Raw genomic sequence first — 12,969 nt, forward strand, 5'->3', positions numbered from 1 at the left:
AAAAAATGGAAGAATATCAGCTCTTCATATTGGCATTCAGATCCAGCCATTGCACATGCCTCTTCCCTGTGCAGTGCTATGCATGTCAACAGTATCACTTGGGCAACCAGGGGCTGCTCCTTCTGAGCAGGGGCAGATTTGTCTCTTGGTGTGCTGTGAAATCGCTGTCCACTGAGGCATGAGCACAGGCTCTCATCCAGCCTCGGTGCTCACCTCCAACAGTGCACGCCTATGCCTGGCAGGTTGAACGATGTGCGCCTCTCACTCAGTGTGAAAGCGTCTGGCTACAGTGTCTATCCTGAAAGTCAGGGTGTGCTGACCGAGTGCTATAAAGTCTGCACAAAAAAGGCATCCCTGGGACTGCCAGGGCAATTAGTCTGACTGTAGCAGGGACATCAATGTATTGTAGGCATCTTGCTAAAGCTACTTCTTGCACCCAGAAAAGATTTCCAGGTGAAAAACAACTCCAAGCCAGTTAGCCTGAGGAAATTAGGGTTGAAGTGGCCCTTTGACTCAGGTAAGATTGCTTTCTCTTTGTCTCTAAAAAAACTCATGGAACAAGTCACCTCAAACCACAAATACCTGCAGCTTTTTTTTTGTAATAAAATCAACATTTTCAATTGTGAGACTAAGAGAAGCTTTATGAAATGCACAGCATCAAAAACCAGTCTTTCATTTCCATCAGCAAACATACTTTTTTTTTCTGTCAAGAACCACTATTTTGGGCACTTTCCAAATGTAGCCTGATCTCGGGTTCCTTGTAAATTGCATGTATCAGTAATGAATCTTTACTTGGCTGTGTTGTGAGTCAGGTTATGAACAAAAGTGCATATGAAGTACCTGACATTGTGATGGCAACAACTTATATATACATACACACACATATATATATATATATATATATATATATATATATACATACATACACACTTTTCCCGGGAGCCAGTCCCACCTTGTGACTTGATGGAAAATAGTTGTGGTAATGTTCATTTATGGTTTCTCAGACTTTTTTTAATATCAAGGGAACAATCTGCATAACTTTAAAAAGACGAGGTGTCTTGTCAGGACACATAATTTCCCGAACGATGGAGATATTGGAAATGGCATCCTCGTTCTGAACCGCAGCATGCTGCTGTGGGAAACCTGCTCGCAAGGAGCCCGGGGGAAGAACGGAGATGAGGGCCAAGGAGGGAGGCAGTGGAGAGCCCTGTTTCGTAGGATGAAGGCCAGAGGAGCCTGGCAGGGTGGCGGGGAGGCTGGCAGGTGGGCTGGGAAAGGAGGAGCAGGCCCTACAGGCATCGCCGCCACTCTTCCCCTCGCCCAAGCACTTGTATTTTTTTCCCAAAAGAGCTATTTGGCGGTGTCACATGGCTTAGGTGAAACTTTCCTTGAAGTCTTTCAGTCAAGTCAGCCTGCACCGCCAGAGCAAATGCAAGCCCAGAAGCCGCAGCATACAGAGAAAACCCCGGCGAAGGGCACGTTTCCCTCCCCAAAAGCCCTAAATTTTTGGCGGGCGGGAGGAGTGGGTGTCCAAGGCATCGGTGCGCGGGAAATGGGGCTGCAGATGTAGGCTGAGCTAAAGGATGGAGCGGGAGAGGAGGGAGAGGGAGGAAGCGCGACCCGAGGCGGAGGGGCCGCTCCGGGGGGGCCCGCCGTCGCCCCGCGCTGCCTCCTGGCTGTGGGCGGGGTGTCACCGCCCTTGGGCCGCCGCCGGGGCGGGCCGGGCCGGGCCGGGGGGATGGCGGGGGAGGAGGAGGAGGAGGAGGAAGGGGGGAGCGGGGGTGTCATGCCGAGAGCTCGCGTCGCTGCCCGGCAGGCCGCGGCCCGACCCGCACCCCGGGGCGCAGCCCTCCGCCGCTCCCCCAGGCAAGCGGCCTCGCTCCCCGCCGGGCCCGGGGCACCGGCGCCCCGAGCAGCTGCCAGCCGCGTCCCGAACGGGCGGAGGGAAGGGGGGAAGGAGAGCGGAGCCCTCCGCCGCTCAGAGGAAGGGGAGGGAATGGGGAAAGTTTAGCGGAGGGTGTTTGAATCGGGAGTTATCCCTAAAGAGCCTTTCCCCTGATCTGATCCAGAGGGCAGCGCTGGGAGGAGGGGGCGGCGACGACGAGCAGCCCTGCAACATCTGTAAAACTTGGAAGGAGGCGGCGGAGAGGAGCGCGCGAGACGGAGAAAAGAGAGAGGGACAACTTTTCCGACACGTGAGTACCTCGGCGCGATGTGTTCGTTTCCCTCCTTCGGTGGCTGCGCCGAGCCAAAACAATGCGGGGCGGTGGCGGCTCTGGAGGGGACGGGCAGCGCGGGACGGGACGGAAGGGTTCCCTCTTCCCTACCAAAACTGTTTGGTACCGGGCGGTGGATTTGGGGATACTTTTTTTTTTTTCTTTTGCTCCCTCTCTTCTTTTTCTTCTTTCTCTCCTCCCCCCGTTCTTTTTGTTGAACCAAATCAGAAATGTCAGTCAGTGCGAGTGAGTCAGAAGGGATCAGATTACAAGATCACTGAAACTGATGTCGGACCCGCGCACACACACCCCCACACGGAGGCAGAGGCGCGGGCTGCTCCCCGCGGGAGGCGGGCAGGGATAAAACAACCACCACCAACACTCGCCGGCCCTCCTTTGCCGCCCCCGTCCCGCCTGTGTCCCGTCCCGTCCCCCTGCCCCGCGGGATGCCCGCCGGTCGCGGCGGGAGCCGGCCCCGCTAGCCGCGGCGGCGGGGGAGCGGCGCGGAGACAAGCCGGCGGCCCCGGCCCTCGCTCATGGGCAGCGCGGGGGCTCGGCGGCAGCGGCGGCAGGTACGTACCCACTTAGGCGAGAAGTTCTTTGTTCCCCGGCTCTAGTCCGGGCCACTTTCTTGGCGTCTCCCAGCGCTCCGGCCCCGCTCTCGGCCCCATTCCCGCTTCCCTAACTTGGAGGCGGGGGTCAGGGGGGACCGAGGTGTCTAACCCCCAAAATGGCTGTCACGGAGCGCGGGAGCCGAGGGCGCGGGGTGCGGGGCGAGGCGGGGGCAGTCCCCGGTCCGGGCCGGGCTCGGCCGGGCACGTCCCGCTGCAGAGCTCCCGAAGTGCGGGCGACAGCTGCTGTTTTATTTACACCCCTTTCTTTCTCCTCGCCCCTACTCTCTGAGAGACTCCCGGGCGTTTTTACGCCCGTGCGGCGGGAGGCCGGCACAAACTTCGCAAGGGGAAAGGCGAGAGGAGCGGGGGAGAATCCGCTGTCACATCTGGCGGGGCGGAGGGGCGCCCGGGGGTCGTCGCTCCCTGCCGGCTGCTCGCTGCGAGGAAGGGGACGGTCGGGTCCCGGGAAGGGGGCGCGGGGTGCCGGCGGCTCTCTGAGCAGAGCGGCGCTCGGCCCGCTCCGCGCCGCCGCTGGCACGGGGTCAGGCGGGGGAGCGGGGCGGCGGGACGGGCCCGGCCGAGGCCGGGCGGGGGGAGCGGGGCTGCTGCCCCACGGGAGCTCCTCGGAGCCGCCCCGGGCCGGCACCGCGGCCCGGCCGTGCACCGCCCAACTTTGGAGGGTGGGAGCAGAGCGTGTCCGCCGCGGTTCCGATTGTCCCGTGGAGTCCGTGGGGTGTTGGCACAATTCCCTCGCCTTCGGACGGGCCCGCCGGCTCGCAGCTGCTAGCGCCCGCTCCCCAACCCGTGCACCACGTGAAGAGAAAAGGTAAAAGGAAACACACGCCCCTCACTCCCCAAATCACTCCCCAGTTTTGTTTTTAACCCTCTGGTGCGTAGTTTTTATCCGGTCCTGCGGGTACAGTGTCCGTGGCCTTCTGCCAGTTTGTATGTAGATATATTTATGTAAAACATTTTCTCCCAGCTCCTTGCCAGCTGTTCCACATTTTCCAGCTGCCACTTCAGTTTGAAATGATGGACTGTACGGATCTCAAAGAGCCTTTTAGTCAGAGGTACGGATAGCTGTCTGTTTGATATACAGTGTCACGTTTTAAAGGCTACTTCACTAAAGGAGCATTAAGTAGCAACCCACGGCAAAATGCTCCTCTTCGTCGCGCCCCTGTTACTTCCCGCTTCATTTTCAAGCCTCAATAAACATGATTTTTTAAGCTTCAGAGTGCAGACTTCGTTTCTTTTGTGTGCATGCTACAGAAAAACTTGGAAGCTAAATTTTCCAGAGGCCTTGAGACATGTGGCTGATTAAACGAACAAACATTTTTAGGAGGGCACGACTGCCTCTCTGTTTCTCTGTGCTGTAGGTATATGTTTTGAAATCGTTTAAGTCACTGGAATAGTGAGAAATCACTATGTTTCTCTGTGTTCCAAAATTGTTTTTGGTGTGGTGTTCAACGAGATTATGGGTTGAAATGTGCCAGAACTGGTCTTAAGTAGTTTAAATATTTGTGCAATTGCATTGTAATTTGGGAATGTGCCTCGCTGATTGATTCCTATAATTATTTCATTTAGGTCCTTTATTAAAAATTGATAATGATCTGACAGTTTCTTAATTATATATGTCATGATTATTTTGAAGGAAGACAAATGCAGTGTTTTAAAAGTAAAATAACCTTAAAATGTAAAAATTGCACCACAATTCACACCACTGTGTTTCAGTCATGGAAATATATATTAAAAGTAATGGTGAATGAGTTTAGCAATGTAAACTCTAGGCAGCCTCTTGAGAATTTGTTTATATAAGGAAGGTTTGGGTATAACTAGCTAGTATGTAAATACTTTCAGTTTTGTGTATAGCCCAATTCTAAAAGCATAAATAATAGTAACTATGAGAGAAGGCTATTTTAAGGACAGGGAATTATTTCTTTAAAAGCAGGATTATTTGATTTTTGAATGAGTAGGAAGAATGAGTAAGAAAAAGACTCTCTCAGTGTATATGTATTCTTTTAAGCAGCAGTGCAAGAAAAACTGGCTTAAAGTGCCAAAATGAATGCACTTCTGTGTTCTGATAATAGCATATGGTTTTCAGCAGGACATGATGTTTTCCAAAGTGCTTCTGTAGAAGTACTGCAAAACAAAGACATCACCTGCATTTTCCTGCATAAGTGGAGTAACATTTTTGGCTTGAGAAGGTGTGCAGTGGCCAAGAAAGAGTTATTGCTGCTATATGCAATCATCAGTTGCGAAAGATTGTTCGTTTTCAAACACAACAACAGTTTGCAGCTAAGAAAGTATCAATGGCTGTAAATGATTTTTTTTTCTGAATACTGTTCAGAAAAAAAACCCAAAATACTCAAGTTTGGAGACATCATTATTACTTGTTCATCTTGCAGATTACTCAAATTTTTAACAAGATTAATGTATGCCCTGATATTGACCCATGAAAGTTTCAGTTACACTTCCTGCCTCACTTTGGGGAAAGCTATTCAATTACCTGCACTCCTATAGCGTATTTGAATTCTAGTCTGCATATTAGAGGAAGGAATGGCATATTTTTGTGTTGCAGAGTGTTAATGAAAAGTTAGTCATCTTTTCCTGATAAATAAGGAATTCGAGGGCTATTAAAGCAGAGTTTATTTCAAGTTGTGGAATGAGGCATTTTAATGATCAGTGTTGCATGTGTTCAACTATATGGAGACAGCAATGTACAAAGAAAAAGCATACTTGAAGGAAAAGTGATTCAACGAGTCATGAAATCCTCAGGAAAACCTTAGCAATGGAATGTTAATGCTTTTAGACTATAGTAGATTACCTTAAAAGTCAGGCTTTTCTTCTTTATGCAATTGTTGTAAATCCCTAGCTAAAGAATACTTGGAAGAAAGCTTTAGTTTTTCTGGCACTCATATTCTGTAGTAATTCTAGTTGTTTTGGAAGATTCAAGATATTTTCTGCCAACTTGCAGTTAGGCAATTAAAATGCTAAAATGGCTAAAGAGGAACCTTTTTATTCAACAAAAGATTCAGCTGTAATAATGATTTCAAGTTGTCTTTTAACCACAGGTTTTATAGACATCCTCCCTTTAGACTCTGTCATTTTTATAAGGGAATTGATTTGTTATACTTTAAAATCAAATAAAATGAGACAGAATAAACAAAAATAGGGCATGGGTGCTGCTGCAAACTTTTCAAGTTCTTTCAGTGCATTTTTCATCTTTACTTTTATTTGATAGGTCTGTGAAATAGAGCTGTAGACTGGCAGACTTTAAATGAAATTTCACACTTTGATGATTTTTTTTAAACTTTGATATATTGACAGCAAAAGGAGCTGCAAAGCTTTTATATAACTTGAGCAGTAACGCCAAGCAGCAGTCAAACGTCTCTATGCATTTGTGTTTAACTGCAGAAGAAAAACATGTCCATGGGCAGTAGAGGGTTCTTATCAACTCCCTAATCCCAGATCCCAGCAAACCTTGAGGGCATGCCTCAGATCTTGCTGAAATCATTGTAGACTCTCACAGTTTGCAGATTAAATATGCTATGTGTTCCTGGCTCCAACAACAGTTTTATGAGCTCACTAAGCTTCCTGTTTTAAGATCCTTTCCTGAAGTTTTTAGGAGCTGCTAAGGGCGATGCTGTCTATGGCAAGTGGTACTTGTTAATTTAGGGACACTTTAGGTATTTCATTCTGTCTGTAAAAAGAGCCAAAATTGCTATTTTCAAATTAGAAGTCGAGTTGCACCGAAAAAAAGGAGCTCCTTTAAAGAGGGATTCTGTTATTTTAATGTGTTTGTCAGTACACAAGGTGACAAAGTTTATAAGAGGCTTGATTTGGTTTATGGGGCTCTTTAAAACGAGACTTTTTCAGTTGTAATTCTAAGCACAATGCAGCTTTTAGTACATAATTTCTGAGCCTCTTTTAACCAATTGTGCTTGTAGCAGCTCATTAAAGATACCTTTGAAGTTCTTGTTCTCCTTCACGTCTCAAAGAAGGGAAAAAATATTCTGCCAAGAATGAATTTCAGTGAATCAGGTGGTTAGCTCTGGGATTTGTTGACCCTTCTGAACGTATGGCTTACCCCTCACATTCAGAGTCCGGTCTTTTCTACGTGCTAAATAGTTTACTCTTATATTTTATTCACTGTAATCATGTTTATGTATTCGGTGTAATAGTTTTAATTAAAAAGGAAAATACTTATTGTCCAACAACATGTGTCAAATTATTCCCGAGAGAACTTGAGCCAATTTTGTGCTTAAAGGTTATTCAGTGAATGAAATTTTGAAAGCCCATTTGTCAAGGTACGGCACGGTTTCTGTTAGTTTTCAACCCCCAAATTCATTGTCCGCATGGCCCAGTCATTAGTCAGCAGTGTATTAGTGCTGCCTTCAGGCAATGCTGCCCAGCACTTCTTCGCACCATTATAGCTCTAAAAGTGTACTCTGCCGACTGGTAGAATTACTGCTCTGATTTCCGCTTGGCTGGGTTTGAGGTAAGTCCCCTCCCTACCTTCCAGCTCACTCTAATCCCTGCTTTCTTTTAAGGCTGCTTTCTTCAGAGATTTAGGGGAAAACTTTCTTAAAGATTGTGCTGGCATCATACTGTGGTTTTGTTGTGGTATACTCTGTACATGTAAATTCTACCTGCCTTACCTTGAAAGTGTACTAAATTGGCTGCTGATCTGAAGAGTTGGTTTCTCTCTCTTCAGGAAGAAAATAAGAAACGAGACAATACACTGATGTTAAAAACCCCTGCAAGGTTATTTAGATTACATCAAGGGACAAAGAAATTGGGATAGAATGTATTTGTCTCTAAATAGTTGTTGGGTGTCAGAACTGATAATATCAGAATCCACTACAAGGAGATCTGATTGAATAATTTTATTAGCTGAAGTTGCCACTCAAATGTCAAGTTATTTTTTACACTGATCATCAAGATGATTAGGCTTTTTTAAAAAAAAAATTCTTTATTTTTATTGATGCTCAAAACGTTGCTGTATTTTTTTGGTGTCTGATATTTAGTTTAGGCTAAAGTACCCAACAGACCTTTTGGTGGTTTAGAGCTGAACTTTCCCAATAGTGTTTGCTGATTTGTATGAGACTCTGTTTTCTTTGCATACAAATCTGTTAATGTCAAGAAAATCAACTGCGTGTAAAGAATACATCATCCAGCTGCCCAGAGAATGAAGCCTTCGTTAGATAAGATGTATGAATACCTGAAACTGAATAGTCAGAAACTCAGATCAAGTTAGTGTCAGTTCAGTCCACTGTTCTGAACCATGTATATTAAAATGAAATCCTAGCACTACCAATTCTTTACTGTCAGGACATAGCTTGGTGGGGTTTTGCTTGGCTCTTCAATTCACTATGGATGTTTTTCCCTAGGAAAATAATACTGCTGTATAATTTGTGATTACCCTATTTTAACAAGGATAGTGGATTGTGAAGTGGATTGTGAAGTGGATTGTGCTTTTTTAATGTAGCAGTTCAGAGTGGTGCCATTGTGTTTTGTCAAGTTACAAAAACACGAAGGAATCGTGATGCAATTTTCCTGCTATTATGAGACAGGTGTAAAACCTAAAGTAAACTTCAAAAGCAGAAGATAAAGTTTTATAAAGTACCTTTCACACTTGAAGTTCTTCCTGGATATATGGAGATTTCCTAGCTCTTTAACGTGTTAAAACATCTGTGTTAGGTTAGAACATGAAATTCTGGATGAAGGCATCCCTTAATCTGAGAGTATGTGGAGGACATAAACAGGCTTCCAGGAATGGGACTGTGATCAAAACATGGCACTTTCAAAAAACATTCTACTTGATTCCTTTGATCTTGTTTTAAAGTGCTAATTGTAAAATATGGAATACAGTCTTTTCTTCTTTCATTTACATATCGTAAGTTGGGAACAGAAGGCACATCTTTGCAAGAGATGTACATTAAATACATTCTTCCTTGAGCTCAGTTCCTGTATAGATTGGCATCGATACATAGATCGAGGTTTGTTTCTAAGGAATCTTTCATCTGTTGGAATTGATGAGATAAAACAAAAAATGTGATGGAAGTGGTCATTTCACTGAAATGGTGAGCTCCAGTACTTGAAATTAGAGCATTTCTGCATTTTTCTGTCAAAGTTGTAGTGACTACTTACTTGACTGTGGTGCAAAGCACATACATTACAGATGTTTGTAATTTGCTTTACCAAGCTAAGAAGGGAAAGACAAGAAAGCAAAGAAAAAAAGCAGCTTATATTGTCACCAGAAATATCCTAGGAACAGTGTCAGCAGAGAAAGTCATAGAGTTATGTTATCCGCACAGCAAGTTTTGCTGTTGTCCCCCTCCCTGTTCTCCAAGAATATTCCTGGCCTTTCAGATCTTGAGCATATGAATGAACCAAAATCCAGGTTTCATAAAACAAGTGTGTTGCCAAAGGAAGTCACTGCACTGTACTTAAGTTTGTTTTGGATTTAGTGCTGCTGAATTCCTGAAGAAAGACGGGGAAAAACAGAGTGTAGGCTTGGCAGGGAAGTTTGAAGTGTCACCCCTCATTGTAACCTATTGCTACAAACAGTACAGTCCACAGGAGATTTTTTTTCCTTCCCCCTGTGCTAATTCTTGTACAGCTAATCTTACTTTGACATAATTATTAGAGTTTTTCCTGCTGCAGAATTTGAAGCACAAGAAAAGTAGGATTGCAAAACAAGCAGTAACACAGCTTATTCTGAATTTCTGAGGAATATTAGGTAGTTTAATTGGAAGGAGTTCTGATTCTCCAGGGTAAGTGCATTGCTAGTTTTAGACACACCCCTCTCCCCATTTATATTAAAATATTTGGAGACTTGAAAGATATGTATCACATTCTATTTTTTAAAAAACAAACTTTATTCTTTCCATTGTATTTAGATAGTTTATAAGAGAGTTGAAAAAGGAATAAAGAACACCCAAGACCATGTGATTAACAAATGCTTAAATGCAGAGTTAATTACCTGATTTGTTTTGTTTTTGTTGTGGGGGTTGTTAGTTTGTTTTCTTAAAGTTCAATTCCTTATTGTAAAGACTCTCAGAAGTGAATTGATTATACCTCAGAGGACATATCATACCTGAATTATAAAACCACTAAGTCTGGGCTCTGCCTCCTTCAGCTTTGTGTTGTATGTTCCCAAACAGCAGCTTCTGTGGGAGATAGACTAGTTGGAGATGGACAGTTTGACCTGAATTCTTCAGTGTTGTTATCCAAGTTAAGTTCTGTTTGATGAGTGTCAAAACGAATCATCTGTTTCGTGGTAGAAATCTGTTTTTTTTTTAAATACAGAGTTTAATCTGTTGAAGTAATAGTTTTAATTTGGGTTATACTGACCAGCTTTTTAAATCCAAAAAATAAAACTAGATGTAATCTACTTGTAAGGCTGTGTGGCTGAGGTGGTGCCTCAGTAGAAAGTGCCACTTATTGGTACTAGTTTAAAATAAACTTCAGAACTTTTAGGTAGCTGTTTATCTGTAGCCAAAATATGTAAACAAATATATAATCCTCTGGAGCAACTATTACAATGAAGCAGTAGTTCAGTGTACACGATAGAATATTTTCTCACTTAGGATCTTAATCATGAGGATGCTAATAGCACTGATTTGCCTAGCTGATTGCCTTTGTGTTTGTGATCCTCTGTTATTGTTGCCACAAGCTATTTAACCTATCAGGAACAGATCAGATCGTCATTAACCAGGCTTTAGGTCTAGTTGTTTTTCATTCTTTATGGGAGGAAAGAAATCAAAGGGACGTAACAAGGAAAAGACAGCAGATAGTAATGAATTGGGAAAGATTGTATTAATACATGTTGTGTCTCTTAACTTGGGGTATTTTTCAATTTCAAGCTACAAATCCACCTATCTGATTCTGTCAAGCATTCTTTCTTTCTTTCTTTCTTTCTTTCTTTCTTTCTTTCTTTCTTTCTTTCTTTCTTTCTTTCTTTCTTTCTTTCTTTCTTTCTCTTTCTTTCTTTCTCTTTCTTTCTGCAACTGTTTGTAGGTCATGCATGTAACTGAAATGGAGATCGGTATTGTGAAACATAAGATATTTTACCCTTCTCCCCACAACTGATTGTTTGTTGTGGTTTTATGTAATGTGGATATAAGACTCTTTGTGCTGTTTATATTAGTGTTACTGTGAGTAGTTGTCTTAACAGGGAGGAACCTAAATAAAATTTACCCCAGATTATTTAATGAAGCTTGCAGAATTCTGGTTTAGCTTACAAGGAATTAGGAAAGGTTAAAACCATTCTGAAAATATACAGGTTAGTTTCTATAGCTATTACAAAAATGGTGAGATACAGCAAGAGGTTAATATTACATTTGGGAGATATTTCTTAAAATGTCTGAGTGCTTGAACATTTTTCATCAGGTTCTGTCAGGGGTAACTTTGTCAGTGCAGCTTTGCCAGCAGGTTTGATAGAAAGCAATAGTGAAATCTAGTTGGTTTTTGGAAGGTAAATGTACCTGAATCAAGCCTGTATAAATCAGTGCGAAATAGCTCCCAGATAACAGCTTAAGATTGTCTCATATAAATTTTGCATTTGAATGTAGCTGAACAAGATGCATTTTTTATCCTTAAATAATCCCAAGGAACGGTGTAACCCATGTTGATAAAATTGATAAAGGGTCCTTTATGGTTGAGAGAGACTGTAATTTCCTGATTGTTCTTCATGCCTCCCCTTGTGTTTTTCACTTTCATACAGTTGTGCTGTTCAAAATGTATTGTATCCCCAAAGACTGCTTCCACTAGTGTGGATCAAAGTAGTACCTATGAACACCCTAACTACCCAGAGTCATTTCTGAAAAATTAAACATGCTATGTTTGCTTGCACGCTGATTGGGGCACTCTGGTTGCTGATAGCAATCAGTATGAACTTCCCTACTGCTGATGTAATGATGATGAATGCTGTGACACTGCTATTTCAGACAGCTCTTCTCAGTGGATGCAAACCACTTGTTAATGAATTGAATACAACTATAGTAGCATCAAGTAAAACAGGGAAAGGTTTGACTTGTTTCTTTTTTATTTTTTTAATTCAGCATATAAAAAGATACTCCTCAAAAATTAAAGCAAAGAAAGGCAGAAGGTTTAAGTTCGCAAGAAACATAAACCAGTCTTAGCATGCAAATTGAGAGTTTTAAATGCTTACACTTCAGCACTTTGACCAAAGGAAGCAATCTTGTTGAAGTCAGTGAGCCTATTCCTAACAATAAATATCTGCATGGTCTGGTCTTTAAAATTAATATATACAGTATAAATAAAATTATTTGAAAAGTAGTTCAGAGAAGAGAAGTGATACAGAGTGAAGATTTCTTGGAAAATTGAAATGTGTGTTCAGAAAGGATCAAGTTTCTTGTTCTTCCAAGCACAGGGCTGCTTGTGGTTAGTTTGGAGTGTGAGTAAATGAACAAAAAGATGTGAGTTTTTTCTTCCCCAGTATATTAATATGATCATTTTTACTACTATAAGGCACAGTTTTATAACCAACATACATAAGAACCAGAAATTACATAATAATAAATTTCTTGAAAGAATTTTTTGTTCGAAAGAAGTTTCCAACATATTGTGACTTATTGACGCTCCTTTTAAAAGAGACAGTTTTCCTCATTTAACTAGTTCATTCCAGTAGCGTGTTCCTCAAATTCCTCCAATATAATAAGCAATTGGGGAAGGTTTGCATTTATATTTTAAGAAGAGGAGACACACCTGCAGGCAGGTTACTGTTTTGAGAGGGATTAAGTTTAAAATGGGGATCTGGAATTAATTGCACAGTGGGTTCAGGCTTCAGGGAAATTACAAAAGGTTCAAGCATGGTTGAATGGGAAAAAGCCATGAATGTTTGCTTTTGGGAAGGAATGTTTATCCCTCTATTTACCCAATGGAAGTTCGGGCTTTTGCCCATATACTGTTATAGCATTTTCTTGCCTTTCATATGCATATGGAAATTCTGGATAGCCAATGAAACTAGCTTTCAGGTTTTTTGAAACTGGGACTCCTTGCTGCGAATAGATACAGATTGTTTCAGGCCTGGAGGCAGGAACAGGAAAGTCACTGACCCACACGCTGGAGAGAGACACACATACAGCCTAATATAAGCCACTTTCTATTTTAGT

The 12,969-nt window shown here is 42.9% G+C and overlaps 1 protein-coding gene across 3 annotated transcripts in view; it reads left to right on the top strand.

Annotated features, from left to right (window-relative positions):
• The first annotated feature begins 1,982 nt into the window (after positions 1-1,982).
• GLI3 (GLI family zinc finger 3) overlaps positions 1,983-12,969 on the top strand; it is a 206,097-nt gene continuing 195,110 nt past the window's right edge. For 2 of the 3 annotated variants that reach the window (XM_064419954.1, XM_064419979.1), the window contains exon 1: positions 1,983-2,195. The gene's annotated coding sequence lies outside the window, so the exon portion shown is untranslated. Of the gene's footprint in view, positions 2,196-2,444; positions 2,789-12,969 lie in introns of all 3 variants that reach the window. The other variant, XM_064419962.1, reaches the window with a different exon arrangement.

Source organism: Passer domesticus, chromosome 1 (genome assembly GCF_036417665.1).
Source record: "Passer domesticus isolate bPasDom1 chromosome 1, bPasDom1.hap1, whole genome shotgun sequence".
In the NCBI taxonomy this organism is placed as follows: Eukaryota; Metazoa; Chordata; class Aves; order Passeriformes; family Passeridae; genus Passer; species Passer domesticus.